General features: G+C 40.9%; 1 protein-coding gene across 2 annotated transcripts in view; it reads left to right on the top strand.

The window, feature by feature from the left end:
• Positions 1-216: 216 nt before the first annotated feature.
• ncoa1 (nuclear receptor coactivator 1) overlaps positions 217-23,752 on the top strand; it is a 55,825-nt gene continuing 32,289 nt past the window's right edge. For both annotated transcript variants that reach the window (XM_044376337.1, XM_044376336.1), the window contains exons 1-2: positions 217-3,373; positions 17,751-18,009. The gene's annotated coding sequence lies outside the window, so the exon portion shown is untranslated. The remainder of the gene's footprint in view (positions 3,374-17,750; positions 18,010-23,752) is intronic.

Here is a 23,752-nt window from a genome sequence, read left to right as displayed (position 1 = left end):
GAATGTTTGTGATTGTTTTAAGCAGTGAGTCCGAGTGTGTGATGATTGTTTTGTGATCCTCTGCGTCTGTTCTCAGGTCTTTCTTGCAAAAAGATTTCCTGAATAAATAAAGCTTAATAATAAATAAACAGCTTTTCTTGTTTCTGCATTCAGTTATAGAAGAAATTAATTGTTTTATAAGGACAAAGCTTTGAAAAGTTTGACTCAAGTTTATTATAAAATGTGGTCGAAATAATGAGCAAATTAATCAAATAAAAGTGCGAGCAGAGATTCAGTAAATCCAAACAATACATTTTTTCCACAGTCACGTAAAAATGATGATCAGCAATGAATCGTGACAATTTACTCTCACAGTTGTTTTGTATCAGAATCATCTTTATTGGTTTACGCATACAAATAATTTGACTTTGGTTTAGCAGCTGTCGATGTGATTATTACCTCGCGTGGCAGCTGGATTTGCGAGAGATCACGAGATCACGGCTCTGTGTAACAAACCATCTGGCACATCAGGTTAATGTGTTTATACACAACACAACAATCTTCAGAAATATACACAGCGAATGACGATATACAGGTGAAACCGTTTCTGTGAACTCTAAACAGGATACAAATAGTGCAAAGAAGTGAAGAGTGCAAAGAGTACTGAGATAGAGATAAATCTTAAATGGTAAATAAAGGTGACATGTTACTTTATGTAGGTGTAGTAGGTGGTTATCAATCATCAATCAATCAAACTTTATTTATATAGCACCTTTCAAACAAATCAAATGCAATTCAAAGTGCTTTACAAGTGATTGATAAAATGTAGGGTGTTAGAAATGGATTTAGAGACTAAAGCACACCAAAATAATTAAAAAGCACAAAACTTAATTGAATAAGACAAGAATAAAAGCAATAAAAATAACAATAAAAATATGAAATACTACACAAAATAAATAGATTATAACAAAATGTATGTGCGGTATATACAGCCAAGTATACAGTGATTAATAGTGATGCTAAGCTAGTGTAGATCATCAGTGATGTTTCCTGGGGTCATCGGGTGTTTCGGGTCTTTCAAACATCATCCGCCCTCGCCCAGGCGACCCAGCTGGGGTTGATCAGACCTCAGTTTCTGCAGCTGTTCCCCATGAATCCGCCCTCTTAATCCATAGCCACCTTGAGGCTCTCTCTGCAGCCTCTGTGTTATTCCAGATGGCTCTTCTGCTCTTCTCTCCTGTGATGCCAAGTGTAGCGTAGACCCTGCAGAGACACTGCCCTGCAGAGCCTCTACAGGCAAGCACCTCGCTTTCCAGCCTTTGCTCATGGCAGTCCTCGACCAGGCTATTGTACTTCTCCCTTTACCTCTCAAAGGCCTCCTCCATGCACTCCTCTCATGGCACACTGAGCTCCAAAATGACGTTGTGCTTCGTCGCCTCTGACACAAGCACAGCATCAGGTCTGAAGATGGTTCGGTTGTTGCCCCATGTCCACCATCACTGCCAATCCTGTGCTGAATTGACAAGCCCTGGTACCGCTTTGGGTGTTCAGGGTTGGTTTCAGGGTTGGTTTTGCCCTCCAGCAGTCAATGATGGCCCAGGAGATAGACTCTGCGATGGTCTTAAGCCACTGGTCATGCGGCCACCGATACCGGCTTTCACCCAAAGCATTTGGGCAGCAGCTCAGAATGTGCTCAAGGGATCCCGTCCTTTGGTAAAGAGGGCACTGTGGTGAGTGAACCATCCTCCAACGGTGCAGGTTGGATGGACTGAGGAGGACATCAAAGACTGCCTGGACTAAGATCTTGATCCGGTGTGGTTCCATCCAACAGAGGTCCGTCCAAGTGATCTTTCTTTCCTCCACTAGTTCCCATCTCTTCATGGCACCCTGTTGTCCCATTCCTACTGCTTTGCTTGACCTCTCCTCCTCGACCACTGTTCTTTCTCATCCTGGATGAGTTGCCGCCTTTCCTTTCCCAGAGCCTTGTCGTGGCTTTGACTTGGATAGGTTCCCAGGTCTGCTCTTCCCCTCGCCACTGTTCCAACCAGGAGTCCATGGCATAGCCGTGACTCTGCCTGTTCCACCACGCCCTCTGCCCTCTACTTCCTGCCGGTCTTCATTGCCACCTCTACCCGAGAGACTTTAGGGTCTGTTGACTCACGATATTGCAACACTTCCTTTACGTGCAAAACTTTGATCTCTGAAGTGAAGTGTGTTGCACATTTTGTCTGTTAAACTAAAATAAAAAGGGTACGATGGGGGAAGACGCCCCCTTTAAGAACAGTGTTAATTTACTGAAAAGACACAAGGTGTTTGAATGTGATTTCAGCGTGCACAGTATCATTATGCATGAGCCAACATAGTGTGTGGGGTAATATGTTGGTAGAATATTAAATACCCACCCCCCTTCAGTAATTTGGATTTTAGGCATTACAGACTTTGTAATTATCATAAGTCAGACTATCTCATCAAGAGCTTTTGCTTTTATTTATTTCTCTCTTAGATTGCGTAAAATAACCTATCTCTATAAAGGTTTATTTAACTTGGCAATTGTAATGAGGTTTAGCTTTAAAGGGTTTAGGCCTTAAACAAAGCTAAATAACAAATAGTTTTTCAACTCTGAAGACATATAGTGGTGGTTCTATACAGTATAAACAGCCTGTATCACAGCACTGGACGACGTGTATTGCACATCTCTTGTTTTTAACCTAAAATAAATGTTTATATCTCTGCGCCGCTCACTAAAAGGAGCAACTTACATGGAAGTATGTCCCTTGGTCTTCTTCACATCAGCAGCCCACCCCCCCCACCCCCCCTCGTGAGCGCGCCTCGACGCTCCGCTCCGCGCGCGCACGAGCAGCCTGTTTGTTTGTGTTGAGATGTTGGAAAATGGCGGAGAGCAGAGACCAAAGCGATAACTCGGGTTTGCAAACGCGAGTGCGCCGTCATTGAAACACAGAAAAGCCCCCCGCCAGCGACCCACGGAGTTACTTTACGGTTTGCCGCCGCCGGTGGGATTAAAGTCGGACACCGGGAGGAAGGTTGTTACGGGACACGGTTTGGATTTAGCCAGCTGGTTAGCTCGCTAAGCTAACCGTGCTAGCAGGCTTGTTTGTCAACAGAAGCGGACGTTAAATCTGCCAGCAGCTAACAAACAACTGCTGGCCGGCTTCCGAGCTCACATACCGGGGGTTTATAACATGACAACCGCGGCTGACCACAAACATAACCAGTCCAGAGTAACACAGGATAAAAAGCCAGACATCTGACCATCCTGCTGCTAACTGGCTTGTTTCACGCACAGCCTGAAGCTGCCGTTTGCGTGAGAATTAATCATCCCGCAACTCGCCCGCAAGTTGATCTTTATTTACAAGCTAAACGGACGACAGAGCAGGTAAGTCAAGCCGAGAATAAAAATGCACGCCAACATGTCATCCTGACGGTTTCACAGGAGGACATGCAGACGGCCTCCAAACATGCCCGACTCACTGTTGGTTTTTCCACATAACGTTTGTACAATTCACTGACACCATCTTCTCCAGCTGAACACACAGCGTGCAGAAAGAAACCCGGCTGTTCTTATTATGTAAGAGAGTCCGAACAGCCAGTTTGATTTACCTGAAACTTGCGTCCTAAACGCCAAAAACCTGAAAGGACATTTTGACCTCTTTTCATACGTGAAAAAAAAAAGCTTCTGGTCATTTTTGAGTAACATAAACACAACTCAGCACATAGTAGTTGTGTGTTGTTGTGGGGAGAAAAAAAGATGCTCATATCTACATCAACAGTATGCACTTAAAGGGAATGTTACCTCTGATTAATATCAGATGAATAAATTGGGCAAAATTCACCTTAATTGACCTCATTCTCTATTTATAGTGGTGGTGTCATATGGTCCTGGCGCTATTTTAGAAGCTTTTAACCCTTTCTGCAAGCATACAGTTCAAGTTTTGGCTTTAAAATGTAGATAGAAAATCTCAGCACAAAGCATATATTGCCTGTCAGAGAATGAGTGATGTTATCTTCATAAGTCTACAAGGTATAAAATCAACTGGATGTGTTTTTACAAACAGACACCTGCGTGTTAAAACTTTGATTTGCACAGATTTGCAAAGCACCGTACTGCTGACTTGACAGTGAGATCTAAATGAGTTTGATAATTGTACCTTCCAAGACAAATTCTCCGACATAATTGCATCATTTCTGTAGAGTGATGATCGTTTACATTTCCTTGTATAAGACAAATATTCCCATGAAGTTTAAATGCCCTTGTTACTGATGATTGATTGCTATCCAAACATTTAAATCCCAGCGAGCAGCCTTGAATGAAATAGAATTATGACCTACTTAATGTTTTACTCTGAACAACGTTATTGGAAATAAAAAATCATTATTATGTGCTGCAGTAGTTTGGTGATAGTGGCCATTTTAGCGTCAGTGTAACTTTGAAACGTGACCTTTTGTGTGCCAAAGGTGCTGAAAGGCAGCGCGACGAACGGTAGGCTTGGAATTTAAAAGGTATGTCTCAGAAATAAAAACAAAACAAACACAAATCACTGATAATGAGGTTGAATTTGCAGGGTTCCCACGGATCCTTAAAAAGTTTTTAATAAGATTTTCTGAATTTAAGGTCATAAAATGTCTTAAAAAGTCTTTTTTTTTTTAAATTATGGTAGGTCTTAAATTTTTAGGTGATGCCTAGTTGCGTGAGAAATATCTCCCCACAGGATTCACTCATTTAAATATCGTCTCACTTCCAGTCCGGCTTCTTTCTCTTTCTCTTTCTGGTAATGTTTGGAATCGGTTCTCCACAGGCCGCCTGCTCTCACAAAGGTAACAGGATTAAACAAGTACACACAAAACAGTACAGATGATGCTCAGCTAAAGATAGTTAGCTGGGGGGGGTGTGAGGGGGGGGGGGGGGGGGGCTTCAGAGGAGACACAAAGCCCTCTGTTATTTCTGATAGTTGCTAGAATCTGGATAATAATGTTTGTAGTGTGGAGCCGCAGCGGCGAAATTTTAATTTGGTGAGACCACTCTTAGCTGGAGTTTACAGATTTAACGGGCTGTTTAAGTGGATGAAAGGTAGATATACTCTAACGAGTTTGTGTCTTAATGGGGAGCGTTAACTACAGCCCAGAACGACCAGAACAGCCTTATTGTTTGACACAAACTGTCATTAAAAGTGCACTTTTAAATTAAAATGTTTTTTTTTAAAGAGTAACGGTGGGTTTGCCGTTAATTTGATGATGTGATTTTACAAAATTATCCAGAAATATGTTGAATTCAAACATGAAGCTCAGCCCTGAGGTGCGTTGGTTCTGCTGTGGGAGAGGTTTTAACGTTTTCTCTGTCGAGGTCTTTAAAAAGCAATAAATTTGATTTCAAAAAAGTGTGCAGAGACCCTGATGAAACCTGTTTTATCTACACCAGAGGAGGAGGAGGAGGAGGAGGAGGAAGAGGAGGAAGGTATTTCAGTAGAGCCCATTTTTGACAAGTTGTTTTAGGTGAAAGTTTTGTTGTTTTTTTTTTTCCGTGAGTTGCTTCCAGGCTCATGATGCAAGTAAATGCAAAGCAACCTTAACGACTCCAGGTATTTGAACTCACACCTAGTTAAGCCAAGTCACTAATTTGTCTCAGAGGGCAGCTTAGTGATGATTACAGTGTTTTTACACAAAAGTAAACTTTTTCTTCCTTGTTGTTTAGTAACAGAAATCAATCTTTTAATTCTTTTAAGTCATTCTTTATATTAATAACATGAATAATTAATTCTTTAAATTCCTCATGCATGTTGCAGCCGACTCTTCTGTTTTGCTGGAGCGTGCTTGTTGACAGCTGACTTTATCTGTTTGTGTAGTATTGTTGTTGCAGACTTTGTCATGTTCCCAGTGAAAGCATTGTAAGCGGGCCTCTCCAGGTTGAGATGTAGCCCAGATAAGAGCTAGCATATAGTTAGTTCAATGAAGGCCTCAGTTAATCAGTTCAAAGTTTGTCACTCTTGCTACCGATCTAGTCTGTGGTTCCTCAGGACAACTTCACCCTACACAACAAAACAAAAACACTCTAATAAGGAACTGGATAGTAGTCTTAGATGTTTTATTGCCTCTTGAAACTTAGAAAACAGCTCAAAAAAATACATGTAAACAAATATCAATGATGTGTGATTGTGGAGAAGAGATGAAGACCATGAAATGGATCTTGTCACATTTTGGAAGGATATTACATGTTTCTTGATAATCTATAATCCTGTGCATTTAATTGTATTGTAAGCAGTGGTGTTGACATTATTAGCTCTACAGGCGAGCTGTAAATCCTACCTAAGGATGAGCCACATTTGAGGCAAATGGTTGGGAGTGGGAGCCCTCCTCCTCCTCCCAGCTAAGCTCTGTCTGTATGGAGAATGAGCAGCCATTTTAGCGCTCAGCACTGCTGCTGCAAGCCTGCCTGCCACTGTCACAACATTCTTCTGCTGGAGCTGTAGTAGTAGTAGTAGTAGGTTTTTCATGCTGTTTGTTTTGAACCTCCGGGACACCTGCAACCGACCTGTGAAAATGTCACCGTGATGCTTTTACACTCAGGGTCCTAAATGAACGCCCCAGCAAGCAAACGCTGGTAAAGTGCTGCTGCTGCCTGTGGTGGCAGATGAATCAGTGAGGGTCACCTGCCACACTGGCTGCCAGCTTCTTCAGGACGTCTCAGTGCAGTGTTTCCCCCTAAAGCTGTACAGGCCCCAGGCCAAAAAAACTTTTTTTTAATGCCAAAAATAACACCAAAATGATTCGGAAATCAATAATCATTCATGTGTTAGGGAGCGTCTGTGTGGCGCTGGCACTGGGAAAGTCTTGATATGGACCCCCTTCAAAAAAAAAAAGCAATTATTTAATTGATGTTATTTACCAGTGTGAGAGTCTCTACGATGTCGTTCACGTTAGTTTCTCTCCGCTGCTCTCAGCTCCTCCGCGCGCGCGCACAGCGGAGCAGAGGAGAGACGGACGGGTGAAGACAACGTTACCGGAGTTGACGACGGTTACGCTCGTTACGCTAACGCAGGTGCAATAAAAGCTTTTACAAGTAAGAAGCCAACATGAGTCATTTATTAATGTAATCCACCCAAAAGATGGATCGGTGTCGACCCCAAATGTCTAGAAGTGATGCTAGCAGCTAGCATGACTTTGTTCGTAAAAAACAACATATGTGACTCCTTTAACTGTTTGTTTGATCAGATTAAAATGTTCTGTAATATTGTAATTAATTGGTTTTGCTCCATCGCCTTGAAAAGCCTGAATCATCTTGCACCTCAGTTTTTGTCATCTCTTATAGCTTCCACTCATCTTTCAGCATTTTGAACATTTTGTCTTATTCTATGTTAATATAATAATTCCATCTTTAGATTAATTCACTCCGTTTTCACTGTTTTCTGATGTTTTATAGGATAGAAAACTGTCAGCGGATTCATTGATGGTGAAAATAATGACTATAGTTGGCAGCTGTAATCTGAGGCGCTTGGATTGTACCGGAGGCAAAAAAAGTGAAGCTAGGTGTGAAGACAAAAAGGCGGCGCTTCGTCGAACGGACCAATCACACGGTCGGAATAGCACAGCTGGAATTGCACAACCGTAGGATGCAGTGTTAATGAAAACAAAGTTGTGTGGCATACGTTGTTCTACCACTTGGGTGTGCCAAAGTTGGACACTTTTTTTTTTTTACATTGTTCACATAGTGGTTTTATTGTGGTAGAAATAAAACATTACAATTTCACATGTTGTGACACATGTTGTCTGACCTTAAACTTTGCACCTGCTTGCTGCTGTACACACACTCATATCAAAGTAAAAACATTAAATAGACTCCACGCTGTCTGCCTGACATACCTGCATGTATGGATATGTTGTAGAAATGTGTGTATTAGTGCTTAAATCTCATCAACCCGCAGCTTGTGTTTGTTTATTTAAGGGATACAAAGAAAAAAATTATCGTTTTTTTTGACCCGGATTTCCTTCAGTGGAGGTGTGATGTCTACATTTGTGGTGTGGTTTGCAGGTTTACACAGTCCTGGCAGATCAGTTTTTATCACAAAGCAGAGCACGTAGATAAAACATTGTGTTTTTTTTTGTTTCAGATAATCTTTGATATTATGCAACGGGACGTGCAGGAGCTCTCGTTTCTTGCAAACAGCTGAAACAGATCGACTACTTGGTGTAAGCCCGCGTAGCGCAGGCTTGCTGTTTGCTGCGGTTTGTCCCTGGACTCTGAGTCAGTCAGTGCGAGGCAGCAGCAGCAGCAGCAGCGGCGGCGGCGGCAGCAGCGCAGCACACATACATACACGCGTACTGTCTTCAGCTGCTGCGAGCGAGCAGAATGCGGGGAAGAAGAGAAGAGCGGCGCTGCTCCGACTCCTCGCTGCCTTCCTGCTGTCAGAGCAATGGCCTACATTCTCGTCTGGAAAAAAAAAAAAAAAAAAAAGCTTGTGCAGCAGACTGTGAGAATTTGTGAGGATTGGGAGGAAATGGAGGGAAGGAGAAAGGTAAAGGCTGAGACTGAGAGAAACAGAGACGGCGTACAGGTAGAAACTGATAGGGTAAGCGAGAAAACAGAGCAAGAAGAAGAAGAAGAAGAAGTGGTTGTGTCGGGTGTTGTGAGTGAGTTAACAGTCAATCCTTTGTGGCCCAAATTTTTTTTTTTTTATGATCAAGGCCAGGCCACAATAAGACGAGTCACATAATGGTTTTTTACTCTCCTGTGTGGATTTGAGTAGGTGTTTTTTGATGAAAAATGTGTTTGCCAGAATGAAAAGCAGTAGGAAAAAAAACTTTGCTCACAGGTACATTATCCTTTGCAGATGTGACTTGGATGTGCGCTCGTGGCCCCGGGGGGACAGTGTTGAATGAATTACAGGAAGTTTAACAGTTTAACCGTTGTGGGTATCTCACCTTAGATGTGAAGTGAACAGTGTGTAATGAACATATGGCGGTGCAAACACCTTTTGTGAAGTGGAGCATAAAGGTGTCTATGTGCCCTGGGTTTTAAATGGGTGGGCGGAGAGAGAGAGAGAGAGAGACTTCGGAAGTTTCACTGAGGTGTTGCTGTGCCTGCTTGAAAGTTTGTCTTGAATATTTGTTATTTCGGCTGCCCTTAAGAATGCTGTAACTTGGCATCGCGTTCTCTTTTTCTTTGTTTTTGTGGTATTGCTTTTATTACTGAATCCGTGAAGCAGATGAATGGCTCTAGGGCTCCAGTATTTGAAATTGAATTTGGCATGTTCTCAAAAGCTGTTGCATACGGCGTCGGGTGCAAATGAAACGCCCAGTGTGTTTACTGTGACTGGAGGCCTGTCACTTCCATGTCAGAGGGTGGAGTTCTGCAAGTCTTTTTTTTTTTTTTTTTTTTTAAATATTTGGACCGTGATGAGTCAGGCCCACCGTGAGATACTTGTAAGATTACTTGTACTTCTTAGCTTGATAAGAAAGATTACTTGTACTTCTTTCTTATCATGGCTACTTGAAAGGTTCTCTTCAGGCTCTGCATGATAAATCAGGCCAATACATGATTATATTCATCCTTCCACATTTACCTGAAAGGTTCTTAGAATACAGTAAGCCGTAATTACCTTTCACAGTCCTTGAGTTTGAAGCTGTACAGTATGGAAACAGTCTCGGTAGAACGTTGTGCATTCAAGGAGCTGGAACTGACTAACCTTGATTAAGCCATAACAATTAGTCCATCCAGTTAGGTTGAAATAATAGAAAAGGTAAACAGGAAACACATGCCCAAGTCTCACACATAAAAAAAATCACAACTAATCACATCACTGCAGCCAAGGCCAGGTGACTGCAAAAGTTTTGACAAGTTCAGACTGGAGACCTGCTGAGACTTTGGCAATTTAAGCCAAATTCAGGCGTTGTTTTTAGAAGCAATTAGTCTCAATCCTGTTTAATAAGATGCCAGATTCACTTCTGTGCCCCCAGGAAGTGTGCCGGGCTCAGACTGAAGCCAATTGGCTGTGTTTGGAATCGCATACTAACATACTGCCCACTACACAGTATGTACTGAATGAATGATTAGGTATGCCCGCACCAGCCGACTGTTCATAATTAAGAATACTCAAGCAAGACAGTCATGTGACTGCATCACGTGACTATCTATGCAAATGTTGCAGCAACTTTCCAAAGAGTAAGTTTATTTGGATAAACTGACCACATGTCAGGAATCTAAATGGTAACTTTCTTGCTGAAAAAATATTAAAACTTAATAAAGTGACAAATTAACAGTCTTACAGTGAAAATTACAACAGCTTAATCTCTGCCATTGCTGCTAGTTGGTGCAAAATGCATTCTGGGATACTTGGTTTCACCCGACCGGTGGTGTCACTTCATAAATCACTCAGTCATTTGTAGGGCTGGTCCTGCTGTTACGGTCCAGCCAGAAAGAGTGTATTGCAAACAACATTTGAATGGAATTGTATTAATATATTGTTTTATATGCAGTTGTGTGGAAGAAGCATTGTGTTGCTTATTAACTGTGTAATGCACACATAGTTTCATACATTTTACTAATGCATGAAACTAATGATTAATCTGTTTATTATTATTATTATTCTATACCATTGATTATTTTCTTGATTAATCGATTAGTTGTTTGGTTCATAACATGTCAGAAAATGGTGAAAACTGTTTCCTAAAGCCCTGTTGACATCCTCAAATGTCTTGTTTATTATATAAGATATTCAGCCTACTGTCACAGAGGACTAAATATTCACATTTGGGAAGCTGGAATCAGAGAATTTGGCAATTTTCTCTCTAAAAAAAATGACTCAAAGTAATTAATCAAAAAATCAAAATAGTTGTTGATTAATTTAATTTAATAGTTGGCAACTAATCGTTGCAGCTCTTGTATGGACCCTGGTCACAGTTTACCTGGTGTAGAAGCAACTTAATGAGTATTTAAAGGTGCATTATGTAAGATTTGGCCACCTGCTCCAAACAAATAGGGGGCAGCATATCACCAGCTCCAAAAAGTGAAACAATATGCTCACTGATGAAGCAAGCTCTATGTCCTGAAGTGATCCTAATTCAGAACAGGATTAGAATTGATTTATATTTTAAATATAACTAAATATTGTTTCCAGAGCAGCGACAGTAATGTTTACAACAGCAAAGTCACTATATAAACTCAATAATATCTCACTGGAAACAAAAATAACATGTCGATAAAATAAATCATATTTCTGACATGAAAATACCGAGTGGAGTTTGGAAAGAATGAAGAACAGACATCAGTCAGTATCAGTCCTTCCTCCTCCTCCTCTTCCTCTGCAGCTGCTGTGATTCACTGCTGCAGGTACTGCTGGTAGAGGGAGGGGCTGGTTTGGGGCCTGTAGCAAAGTTTACAAGAATTTGCCAAATTGTAAGATATGTGGCAAACTAAGATAAACAGTTAGGCTACATACAGATGGCTTTTGTTTTAGCTTGTTCATAACAATTCACTATTAGCCTAACACTGTGTAAAATATAGCGGCAGTGGATGGGAGACTGCGGGCAAAGCAGATGAAAATATCACTTTCCGACATGTTTATGCTTGTTGAACAGGTGGTTTTATAAAATATTTATTTGCTTTTTACTCACGAAAGGTTTTATTGCACTTGCAGTAACAAGCGTAGAAGTCGTCAATTCGAATAAAACTTTATCTTTCACTTCAGCTGGTTCACTGTCTCCACTGTGGCCTCTCTGCTCTGCTGTCTGCTCTCTGTGCGTGCGTGCGTGTGTGTGTGTGTCAGCTGACCCCTGCCCTCGGTCAAACACCGACACAGGGAGCAGAGGAGAGGACAGAGAGCAGAGGCTGCACCAGTTCCCATTCACTCACCACTAGCTCCAGTCAGCTGCTTGAAGCAGACAAAGCGCGCGTTATTATTTGCATTCGTCGTGATTATTATGTACAATGTGAAATGTGGCATTCATCATTTATTCCCAGTGACCACATACTGGGAATCTTCATCCTCTCATGTTGGACTGAGGGCAGACTGGACACTACAGTGACTCACTATCACCGCTGAGGTACAAAGTGGTATTACGAGACAGGACGCTAGCTGGTTAGCATGCTAACTTCAGTAGATATCCATGCAACACAATACACAGCCTTTGACATAATGTCAAAACTGTTATTTCTTCACATTCTGTTTCAAAATTTAACTAAAATTTTAATGTTTTAAACTAAATATCTGGCCAAATCTTACATAGTGCACCTTTAACGTGACAAAGGGTATGATCTGATAGATAAAGTGCATTGCAGTGTAATGTAGCAGCTGTAACAGTTATACCACCTTTACCTTTATGCCTTTAAATATTTATGTCATGCCTGAATCTGGAGTGTATAAAAATGATCAGTACTGTGTTTGTTTTCTCTCTTGTGTCTTTAGTTTTATTTGAGTTAATACTCTTTATTTTACGTGAGTCAGTGGTCTAGAGCAGCTCACCTTCCCCTCCTGGTTTTCATCGTCCCATTCATTGTGAAATACAGGCCAGCGGTGTGGTTGTCACCTCGGGTCGGCCTGTCAGAAACAACTTTTTTGCTGCACTTGACAAGTAAATATGTGTAAAGGAAGAACAGGTTTGGTGACAAGGCTATTGATGACTGCAGTGAGACGCGTCAACACAAAGAGTATCATTCATCATCATTGACAACATGCAAGGAAACACCTCACTGTGTGAAATCAGGTTAAGGAAAGATACTGTGTTTACATGTGCAATGCTTTTATTACTCTAAACATCCAGTTTATATGCAGCTGGTGACCTCAATTTGACCTTGATTTTAAGTGTATTATAAATGAATATATATCTGAGCATTTTAATGTATTGTGTGCATTAGTTTGATTTTTATATATGATCTTTATTTCAACTGTTCAGCTTAATTGACACTTGAAATGACTGTTTTAGTTTCAGTGTTGATAAAGCCACAAGAGGCTGTCAGCTGTTCTAATACCACTGTAAACCACGGCCTTTGCGGGGCTTATTGCTTTTTATAAAACTCTTACTGCATATACCTGGCAAAGTTTCATAAAATAAACACACGGCAACGAAAAAATGCAATAATTTATTGATAACAAATAATCAGTCTTCCGCCAAGCAATGTAGTTCTTCAGCGACATTTAGCAGAACGGCTGCCAAGCAACACACAGACGCAGTGGAAAGCATGTTGCGGTTAAAACCCTGCACGTAGGCCAACATAACTGCTGGAACCATAGGGTTCACCTTTCCTGTTTTTCACAGTGACATAAAACTGACGGAGAGCCTGCTTTAGCTCCGTTTTGGTGATTGTTTTTAAAAAATCAATCGCCAGATCTTTCTCAGCACACATCGTGTGTTTTAACGGCCTCGGCTTCGTCTCTTGACTTCTTCAGCTCTTCAGTGTCTCTCCTTTCTTTTCTTTTCTTTTTTATCTTCCTCCTCTATCCTGTCCATCTTTTCCCACCACTCATCCACACTCAGTTAATCAAAATTCACACCGAAACCTGACATTTTGAAACAACTTGTACAAATGAGTAACTGAGAAAACACAGCAGATGTCTTTTGTTGTTGAAGTTCCTTCTCATTCACACAGCGAATGACATCATCGGCTGTCCTTAAGAAACTTCAGACTGGTGACTGATGATGGAGGTGAAAAAGTGTGAGTCAGTCATGGGGTTTGTCATACAGGAGGTGAGGGTTATGACATCTGGCGTTAAGATAAACAGGATGTAACATCCTTGAACCTAATTGAATGAATTTGGCGTCTTATCAGATTTTAAGCACCCTCAAAACATTTAGGGCTGCTACTAACGATTGATTTCTATACCTATTACTCTGCCAGATAAATTGTTTTGTTTATAACATGTCAAATTATAGAGAAAAATGTCCTTTATAGTTTCCAAATCCCAAGGTGACCTTCTAAATTCAAAGATATTCTCTTACCTATCATATATGACATTTCAGAAGCTGAAATGTTTAACTGAAACAATGTTCTGACGATTGACTCATCAGTTATGAACTAATCTTTTTAACTCTAATCAAATAACATTCAAACAACAAATTCAAAGGAAATGATAGTGTATAACTTACAGTTAGTAAGTGAATGAACAGAGGAATGATCCCAGTCAGCAAAGTTTACAGCTTCTAAACTGGGAAAGTGAAGAAAGTGCTGGTATCTAATGGATCCTCTGTATCAGCCGATACCTTCTAATGAGGTATCAGGAAAAAGTCTGATCGTTGCATCCTTCCAAGACTTGCTGAGTTGACTTACTGTAACGCCCAGTATTCATGTTCCAGCTAAAGGAAAGTCGTCCAGAAACCTCGTCCCTGGTGGACAGATGAGTAAGGTTTTGTTTTTCAGATGAACTGTGCTGTGTGGAAGTGTCAGTGCCATGTTTACTCAAACAAATGTTTAAAAGATAAGGCAGGTTCCACTGAGTGAGCTGTGAAAAGGAAACCTACCGTCACCCGCTCTGAGACGCTGTAATTAATTGACCTGCTCTACTGTAATTAGCTGAACAGTGAGAGTCGGTATGATCGAGTGCCGTCACCTGAACAAGACGTTGGAAGAGGATAAACATGTCATTAGCAACCAGTTTAGTGAGATGATTAGAATTATTATTTATGTCTGGCCTCAAGTTGTACATTTAGACAGAATAATTTTTGTTTAACATTTGTTTAGTTGCTTCCTTCTGGCACATGACAGCTACAGGTTATGTAAACAGTGACACATCTGTTAAAATCATACACTGTCAATAAAAACATGTCAGTACTTGTCGAATGCAAATATCGTCGTTGCCAGAAAACATGCGACCAAAGCAAGTTACCACTGTAACCTTTGCTCTCTATCTCTTTGTGTTTTAAACAATGTTGAGCATCTTTAATCATGTGTGACAGTGTCTGGTCATATGAATATATTGATCCAAAGATTATCAGCAAATCAAATGTAGTGTTCTTCCAGAATCCTCCCATATAGATGCTAAACATGTGAATGTGAAGGTTCCTTGATACTCCACCAGCTCTCCTTTATGTACTTGCCGTTCATGTAATGGGCAAAGAGATGATCTTCTTAAATTATAGTGTTGTTTATAGGCTGGTCTTACTCCAATATGTTTAGAAATCATCAATCAACAAGTGATCAGTCCAGTTTTCATGACTGTTGGGATCATTGTTACATAATAAGATGTGCTACCAGAACTACTCATGACTGTACCTTCTTCAATACCAAAAGCGCTACGAGACGATGATTAAAAAAAACACCAGACCTCCGGATTTCGACTCTCTCGTTGACCTTCTTCTAGCTGATAACATGTGCTTGTATAAGCCGGTTGACCTTTCCACATCTGCACTATTTGTCACGTAGTCCTTGTACTTATGTACAAGCATCGATAGACGAGGCATAAAGGCTGTCACACCGTTCCAAAACACATCGGCGTTGGTCAGACCGCTCAAGCTGAGATGATGGCCGGACCCAACCTGGTGAATCACAAACTCAATTCATACGTCTCGTCTTAAAAAAAAAATACTATGGTTGAATACACTTGCATTGTTTGTTAGGTTTTATTTACGGTACATGGACACAGGCAGGTTGTCAAATGTTTCACCTTCTTGCTCTTGGCTTGTTTATGTTCATATTGCAGCACGTGAACTAATGCTTGTATAAGATCCTCTTAATACTGAATATCTGAGCCTTCAGACCTTCAGGTTGCTCATTTGCAGAAGTATTGTTGAAGATAAGGGCTGGATAAAACAATTCTCTGATTAACTGGGATTCTTAACTTGTGAAAAAGAGGTAGTGGTGTGCTCGAGGACTGTCTCGATCGTATAAAACTAAAAGAAAAATGCAGGTGCTCTTGAAGATAAGGGTCATCACATAGAAAGAAAAAACAAACTACAGGCACTCATGCTTGAAGCAGGAACAAAAAAACTCTGGGATTAAGTTAAAAAGCCTTTATTCAACATGGCTACTTACAATTTCAAAAAAATCAACCTGTTTTGACCATAAAAGTCTTCATCAGGGTGCAGTAAGTACAGTAATTGGGATTCTCATTTGAATGATTCATAATCGATCTGTGAAATCCTGAAATCAGTCTTTGGACCTTTACTCTGTAAACAGGTGTAAATATTACGTGTCTGCAGTATTTACTTGTAAATGGTTCTGTTAGGGCTTCATAATGTATAAAAAAGTCTACTTTTATGGGAATCAAGTTATTACAACATGGACAAAAAGGTTATTTTAAGTTTAAAAGTAAGGTAGAAGATAGCTGACCGTAATAGCTGCCTTGAGTTCCCAATGAACAGTTGCAGTCTATGGACGTGCCACAGTTTACAGGACTGTTGTATCTCGTAGCGGATCTACAGATCCCATCTACCAGACGGTCAGACTGGTCTGAGCTCTCTGTCTTTGTGATATTACCTCTTAATATGAGATGTTGAGCTGTGGGAGTAGTATTTATCTGATGTAACTCAACTGAAATGAATCAATCTTGGACTTGAGTTGAATTTGGAGACGAGAAGTGATATCCAGGCCAATAAAAGATGAAGATGAGGTGGGAGTAACAGTAGAAATCCACTATGAGGCTGGACAAGGTCTTCATTCCCAGTTTCAGAATACACATGTTGGTCGGGTCTTGTTCTTTTCATTGTGCTGTAAGAAAGTCAGAGCTCAACTTTTTCTTAGTGCGCCTCCACATCTGGAGTGAGTCCCGTTCTTAACAAAACATGAAATTTGTGAAGGGATGGCTGATCAATTTGTGTCACTGTGACAAGTGAATTTTCAGCAGTCGATACCACCAGTACCTGAAATGTCAGTGTGACTGCTACCTGTTTCTGAGAGTTTTACCTGGTAGTTTCAGTTTAGTAGCTGACCACAATGGAAGTAAGAACCAAGTAAAGTTAAGGTTTGGTTTGTGAGTAGGTCTTTCTCTCCATTGTTTAGCTTTTTATTTGTCTCTCAGTCTTTCTGTTACTCTGAAACTAAATTCCTATCTGTAATTTTGACCAGTTGTGTGTTGTGAAGGGATTCTTGAACAAGTCTGGGTACCTGCTATCCTCCACTGACCACCCTTCATAAAGCTTTTAACTGGCAAGGTTTTTGATAATCTCACAACCAGAGGCGATAGCGCAGCAGTGGTGCACTTGCTGCACCATTTTTTTTTAGAAAGGGAAACCACTTTTAATGTACAATATCAGTACACTTCCTTCTGCCTCGTCAAGTGTGTGTTTGGTCGCTGACTGACTCAGCACCGCTCTACATTTTCTTTTCTTGGGAAAACAAAAGTAACACGCAGATATCTCAGGCTGCACCATTTACTGACAGACTTCCTGATGCACATGTCGCACAGGTTTAGCATTTTCTAACAGACTCCTTTAGCCTGAGGTAAGTTACAGGTTTGTCTTTGGGATACTTGTTGTTGAACTCATGGTCTTAATTGAAAAGATCACATCACTGTAATTGTTCTGTCTTTTCTTTTTCATGTTTGATGTTACAATCCTGACTTCTAGACGATGGCTGTAGAAAGTAAAGGAGATAATTAGATGATCTCCATTAAAACAATTTGATATTAATTTATTTCCACATCTCTTAAACGGTTTGGTGCTGGATGGGAGTTTAGAGGAACCCAGTGTTCTCTAAATCAGAAAGGAGTGTCTCAGTGTTTTGATAGCATGTGCTGGTTATATACTGTAATCAACATGGGCATATTTTGAACGTCAGCATAAGAACATGTTGTATCTCAAACTGACGTTCTGTTTTTTCTTCTTCCTCCCAGTCAGAGGCCAACAGGCTTCTCTATGCACCTGGGATGGTGCCATGTGACAGAGCGGCCGTGGAGCCATAACCCCACCACCACCGCTCGATCATCTCAACTCTAAGCTGTTCGCCCACCACTGATCTCACCTCCCCCCTCCCCCCCCTCCCTCCCACCCCGCACCCCGGTCTCCCTTCTCTTCCCTTCTATCTTTGCTCTGAGCCCTGGACAAGGCCCACCACAGCCACCACATGACTCACCCGCTGGAGCCCTAGATCAAGTAGGTACAGTATGACTGGTCGTGGTTGTGTGTGTTCTGCTCCAGCGCTGCAGTATGTCTCATTTTAAGCCACAGGTGTTGTGTGTTTTGCGTCCGTCTAACTGTGTTCATTATGTCCGTTATCATGCTTATTTCCCTTATTGACTCAAATACATGTTTTATTCATCGCTTTAGTGTGTAAACTCGACTTCTAACTAAGGCTGCAGGCCGTGTTTGTATCTGGATGTCAGTGGCAGAGGTGGACAGAGGTCAATATTTAATATTCATAGAAGTGAAGCAAGACACAGGAGCTGGTTATTATACTGTATTGAGCTGAAAATGAGCCACGGACTGAGTGTACGCTAGAGCTGTAACCATTAGTTAATTAATCGCCAACTATTTTGATAATCAAGAAATCAGTAGGAGTCATTTTTTTAAAGAAAGAAATGTTCTCTGATTGCAGCTCCTCACATGTGAATGTTTATCTGGTTTATTTAGTTCACTATGACCATAAACTTGAATATCTGTCTTTGGGAAACACTGATGGAGATTTTTCACCATTTTCTGAAATTTTATGGACCAAACAAATAATGAAAATAATCATCAGTTGCAGCTCTAATGTACACACATGCGCCTGGATGGGTTTCATACTTGTTTCATAGTTAGTGCAAGACTGTAAAGTGCATCTGCAACCATACGCTGGCTTTCTATAGAGATTAGAAGAGTTCAGTCACTTTTTCCACTTTTTATCATGTTATGCTCTTAATTTGAATTTTTTTTTTCAGAAGTGAGAAAGCAAGTGTGAGAATCCAAAGTGGCATCATACTTGAGATGTCAGTGTAACTGTTCAGGTTTATTTATTCTGAGGGTGTGATCGGAGTGTGTGCTTTGTAGTTGGAAGAACTTGTTTTATTGGCTTTTTTGAGATCTACAGTGAAATAGTTAATAAAACTGTGAACACTCATCAATCCTCATGATACAGAAACTAGTCTGTAAGAAACAGAATGATATAACTGGGCTGGATTAGAAAGTCTCCAGCCAGACTAGAGCCTGTCAGTTAGTTCAGGTCAAATTAGTAGTTTAGAGAGAGAGAGAGAGACACAAGTAAGATAAACGCTCTCTCCCCCCCCCCCCCCCCCCCCGTGCTCTGAGACCTGGGCTCTGGGCCCCCAGACGGGATGTATGACTGTGAACATCCCAGCATGTCTGAAGAGGGCCTCCCGTAGCGTTTCACCGGTTGAAACGAGGACACACACACACACATACACACACACACACACACCGCACACACACACACACACACACACACACACACACCGCACACTCCCACTCCAAATTACACAGAGACCAGTGGAGTTCAATAAATGATGAATATTCATGTGGAATTATCAGTCTGGCGGTGAACGTGTTTGAGGTTGAAAACGATCTGTGAAAAAAAAAAAAAAACGGGGTGAGCGATGACACACACACACACACACACACACACACACACACAGCTGAAACAGATGATGTAATACACTCATTTCTTTTTTTCATCATTTCTCATTTTACTTATGTAATTAGAGATATATATTTTGTCTCTGTCTGTGTATGGACCCAGAGACACATATGAAATGATTTTAAAGTCTCTCCTGCTAGATAACAGTATGGTCTGCGCGGGCAGCGGTCCACTGCAGATGGCTGTTACACTATGTATTCTATACACTATAAAGGAGTCTGGCAAACTGTAGTAGTGTCTGCGGAGCTGTGTGTGCAGTCCAAGGTTATTTCTTACTCTTGGTAAACATCCTGGATCAGGGTGAACACAGATGGTGGGGAAACAATGGAGTGGAACTTTACAGGGTATTTAGTTAAGAAGCGGGGACTCTTAAAGGAGCACACCAGTGTTTCTGCACATTTATAACAAATCACGTAGACACAAACCAGCACCGCTTTCCAGAACATACCACTCATTCCACTGTATGGAAATCCATCACCATAAAGACAATGATTAGTTGATCAACACTAGTCTAAATGACTAACCAGTTAATTAGAAGATTAATAATTGATAACAGATAATTAACTGTTAGTTGCCAAAGTCACATTGTTCTCCATTAATACACAACACAGACCTGTTGAATAATGTAGATGTAGAATAAATAATAATAATAAATAATATAATAAAAGCAGTTGTGAGTGATTAGTTGTAAATATGATGTCAGATTAATTAAGAAAGAGAGACGTTTCATGCATAATAACTGCATTTAAAGTGCTTTTTAAAGTATTCCACGGCAGGCCTGGTGGTTATTTAACACAGTAGTTGTCTTTATGATACAGCAGCAGCCGTCAGTAGCGTTACACATCAGATCTTTAGAGCGGCGGTCTGCCTACATCTGCGAGCAGCACTGAAGGATTTTTAGTTGTAGAAATTGTGTCAGCAGCAGTGCAAACTCATGCACACGATGATTCAGAGGGAGAGAAAACTTTGTCATCCATTACAAAGCGATGTAAATGTGTCTTTGATGTAGTTCCACACAGTTGCACATGTATATTTGAGAAATGTGGATGCCCCCCCCCACCCCCTACCCCCCCCGGCAAAATGCATACACTGTCTGTTGTGTGAGAAAGGATGCTAAAGCAGCCGAATGAACTCTGAAGTTAAAACATGCGTTGTATTTGTTTGTCTTGTAAGCGTCTGGCCTCTCAGAAAGGAAACCCTCTTTATGTGCTATTTGAATAATTTGGTCCGGATAAATTATGCATGTAGACGGGCTAATGTTTTGTTTTGGAAAGTAGTCATTGCATCAGTCTCTATAATGAGCCAAAATTAAATCACAGTTACGTCATAAAAATGTGTTTCAATGTCAGATCGCTGCCAAAATGACCTGCAGTCATTTTTTGTGAGAAGCAATATCACAAATAATTAATAATAGGATGATTTAGTTAATAGTTTTGAGACTTCGGTGACACAAGCAGGTAGGCAGATGCCTTCCTGTAGTAGTTTATCAATAGTAGAGTAACGGCAGAATCAGTTAGTTCATTGATTGAATTATGCGTAAACTGACCTTAACCCTGACCTCATGTGGAAGCCACATGTACACAGCAGCTGCTATTTAGCTTCCCGTAGCAGAAACAAATCTCTGTTTTACGTGTCTTTAACAGCAGGATGTGAGTGCTGCCACAATAAAAAAACTATTAACTTTATAATCTGTGATGATTTACCACTGACATACCAAAAAAAAAAAAAAAAAACTCTCACCAGGTCCCCCCATGTGTTAACATTCTCTGTGTCACATACAACACGTGTGAATATAATCCAGGAGTCAGTGGGTGCACCGTAGCCCTGTTTGACTGAGGCTGTATACATTCTCTGGTCATGTCCTATATTCCAGAGGGTGGGCCTTAGCAACAGTGACTGAGCAGCTTCTCATGGGCTGTACCAACTCGCTCAAACACAGAGGGGTGGCCACGCTGTGTGCATGGGCCATATGATCCATGTGGGGAGGGGGGGGGTCTCATGTTAGACAATAACTGTTTTACTGTTGTTGGAAGTCGTTCATATGAAGAAGATTAAACGGTCAGTTAGTGAATATTATGTCTTTTTGTTGTTGTTATCTTTACGTATCCAGTGAGTGCTCCACACTCACTTACCATGACATATATTGGGAATATTATTGGGTTTTTTAGTGACATGTTTGAGACTGATTAACTCTGTGAGGAAGCCAAACAGGTCGTACAGTGTTAAATGTACATCCAGACCAGAAAGTGAAGCTATAGGAACCATCCAGGAACTCCAGGAAGTGCTTTTCCTCACAGCTTCACATTCCTCCCAGGATGCTCAACAACATATATGTTCTCCCAAGAAGCTTCAATCATTAAACAGGACCTATTGAAAGCTTGTATATTAGGAGTATTGATAAGCATAATGAATGCGTGCTCTTTCCTCCCTTTACCTCTACATCCTTTACTCCCCACTCTCTACCTGGTGGTCTCTTCCTCACTCCCCCCCCCCCCCCCCCACACAGCCCCTGCAAGCCATACATTGCGCTGTTGAGTGTGTGTGTGTATGTGTGTATGTGTGTGTGTGTGTGTGTGTGTGTGTGTGTGAAGTGATCAGTATAGCGTGTGGAATGAGAGACCGAAGGAGGAGAGAGAGAGAGAGAGAGAGAGAGAGAGAGAGCGAGAGAGCTTTGAGAGAAAAGGACAAACCCAAAGATATTGAGACGGGCAGGCGGTTGTAATGGAGAGCCTGTGGAGGCATCGGACTATATTTCTCAGTGGTCTGGCTCTGCTGAGCTGTCGCTGCTGCTGCTGCTTTTTCTTCTTCCTCTTTGGTGACTGAAGGCTCGATCCTCTGCCGTACGTCACGTCAGAGAGAGAGAGAGAGGCAGAGAGAGAGAGAGAGAGGGGTGTGAGGTCAGAAGGTGCAGGAGGCTGCTGACCTGGTCTACAGGTGTGTAGATTAGACTTTTTTTTTTTTTTCCTCCATCTGCATTTTTTTTTTTTTTTCCTCCGTTCTGTTTTTTCTTTACTGCAAGGCTGGTATGTGTGTGAAAGTGTGACCGAGGCTGTGTGTTCACACTGCAGCTGTTCTAATTATGATTGTTTCAGTCACATGTAAAACAGGATCTGGTGTTTTTTTTAATCAGTGCAAACTGTGAATGCCGTTACCTCGTTTAAGGGTTACATACTAAATATGCTCAATCAAAATGTTATCAGTTAAAGCCAGCAGTTTCATTCTGAGACTTTACATGCAGCTTACACATGTTTCAGTCAGGGACAGGGTGCAAAATAGATAGTTTATTAAGCTACAAGCTACAGTATAGACTATACATGCAGGCTGTATGTAAAGGTGAACGCTCTGTTGGCTTTGCTGTGTTCAGATTTTGTGAATATGGATGTAGAAAGTTCATAATTTTATGTGTTTGGATGAAAAACAGGACGAGCAGATGGTGGAAATGGATCATTTGAACAGTTAAATTTCTGAGGACAGAACTATTTTTTATATATTTAATCATAAGTTGGTATTAGTCAGTGGATTCAGATTTGTATGACTGATTGTGCATATGTAAAAGTTCACACTTAACTCAGCGTAAACTGTGTGATAACAGGTTATTAATATCTCCTCTGCAAAGCACATTTGTTTATTTAGATTCACATTAGCTACTGTATTTTAATGGTAGCTACTCTTCCTGGGGTCCTCATAAATTGTTTACAATACTTCAGGAACAAGTACACAACATCCAGTAAGACTCAACAATACTGTACATAACAAAACATCCCTGGACAATATCATTTAAGATGTGAAGTAATTACATATCCTGTTCATTCAATACAATTTTATTTGTTTTTAGACAATACCGACAGAATATTTGACTGATCAGACTGTAATGAAAGGTCCATATTTAAGAACGAACTGCAACAAAAGTCACCACACCCTTCATTAGTGAGACTTTTTTCATATTTAGTACGCCTGCCTTCATATCTGATGACAGATTGGATCCTCCTGGTCATGGATGATACCAGTTCTGCCCAAATCTGCTGAGAGATGTTCTGTCGTCCTTCACACATGGTTCTTTTCAGCTGCTCTTTGCTGGAGGGGTTTTGTTGCTCTACCTTCCTCTTTAAAATACTCTAAAGGTGTTCTGTTGGATTCAGGTCAGGGACATATTTCCTCTCCTGCCAACCTTTCCTGAGACTAGGAGTATTTGGGTTTTACAACCTTGCTTTCATAGTACCATCTATAAATGTCATCTCTACACCTTTTGCACTGCTGCAGCCCCGT

Source organism: Thunnus albacares, chromosome 16 (genome assembly GCF_914725855.1).
Source record: "Thunnus albacares chromosome 16, fThuAlb1.1, whole genome shotgun sequence".
NCBI classification, from domain to species: Eukaryota; Metazoa; Chordata; class Actinopteri; order Scombriformes; family Scombridae; genus Thunnus; species Thunnus albacares.
The sequence above is the reverse complement of the archived record's forward strand: the minus strand, read 5'-3'. Positions and strand labels throughout refer to the sequence as shown.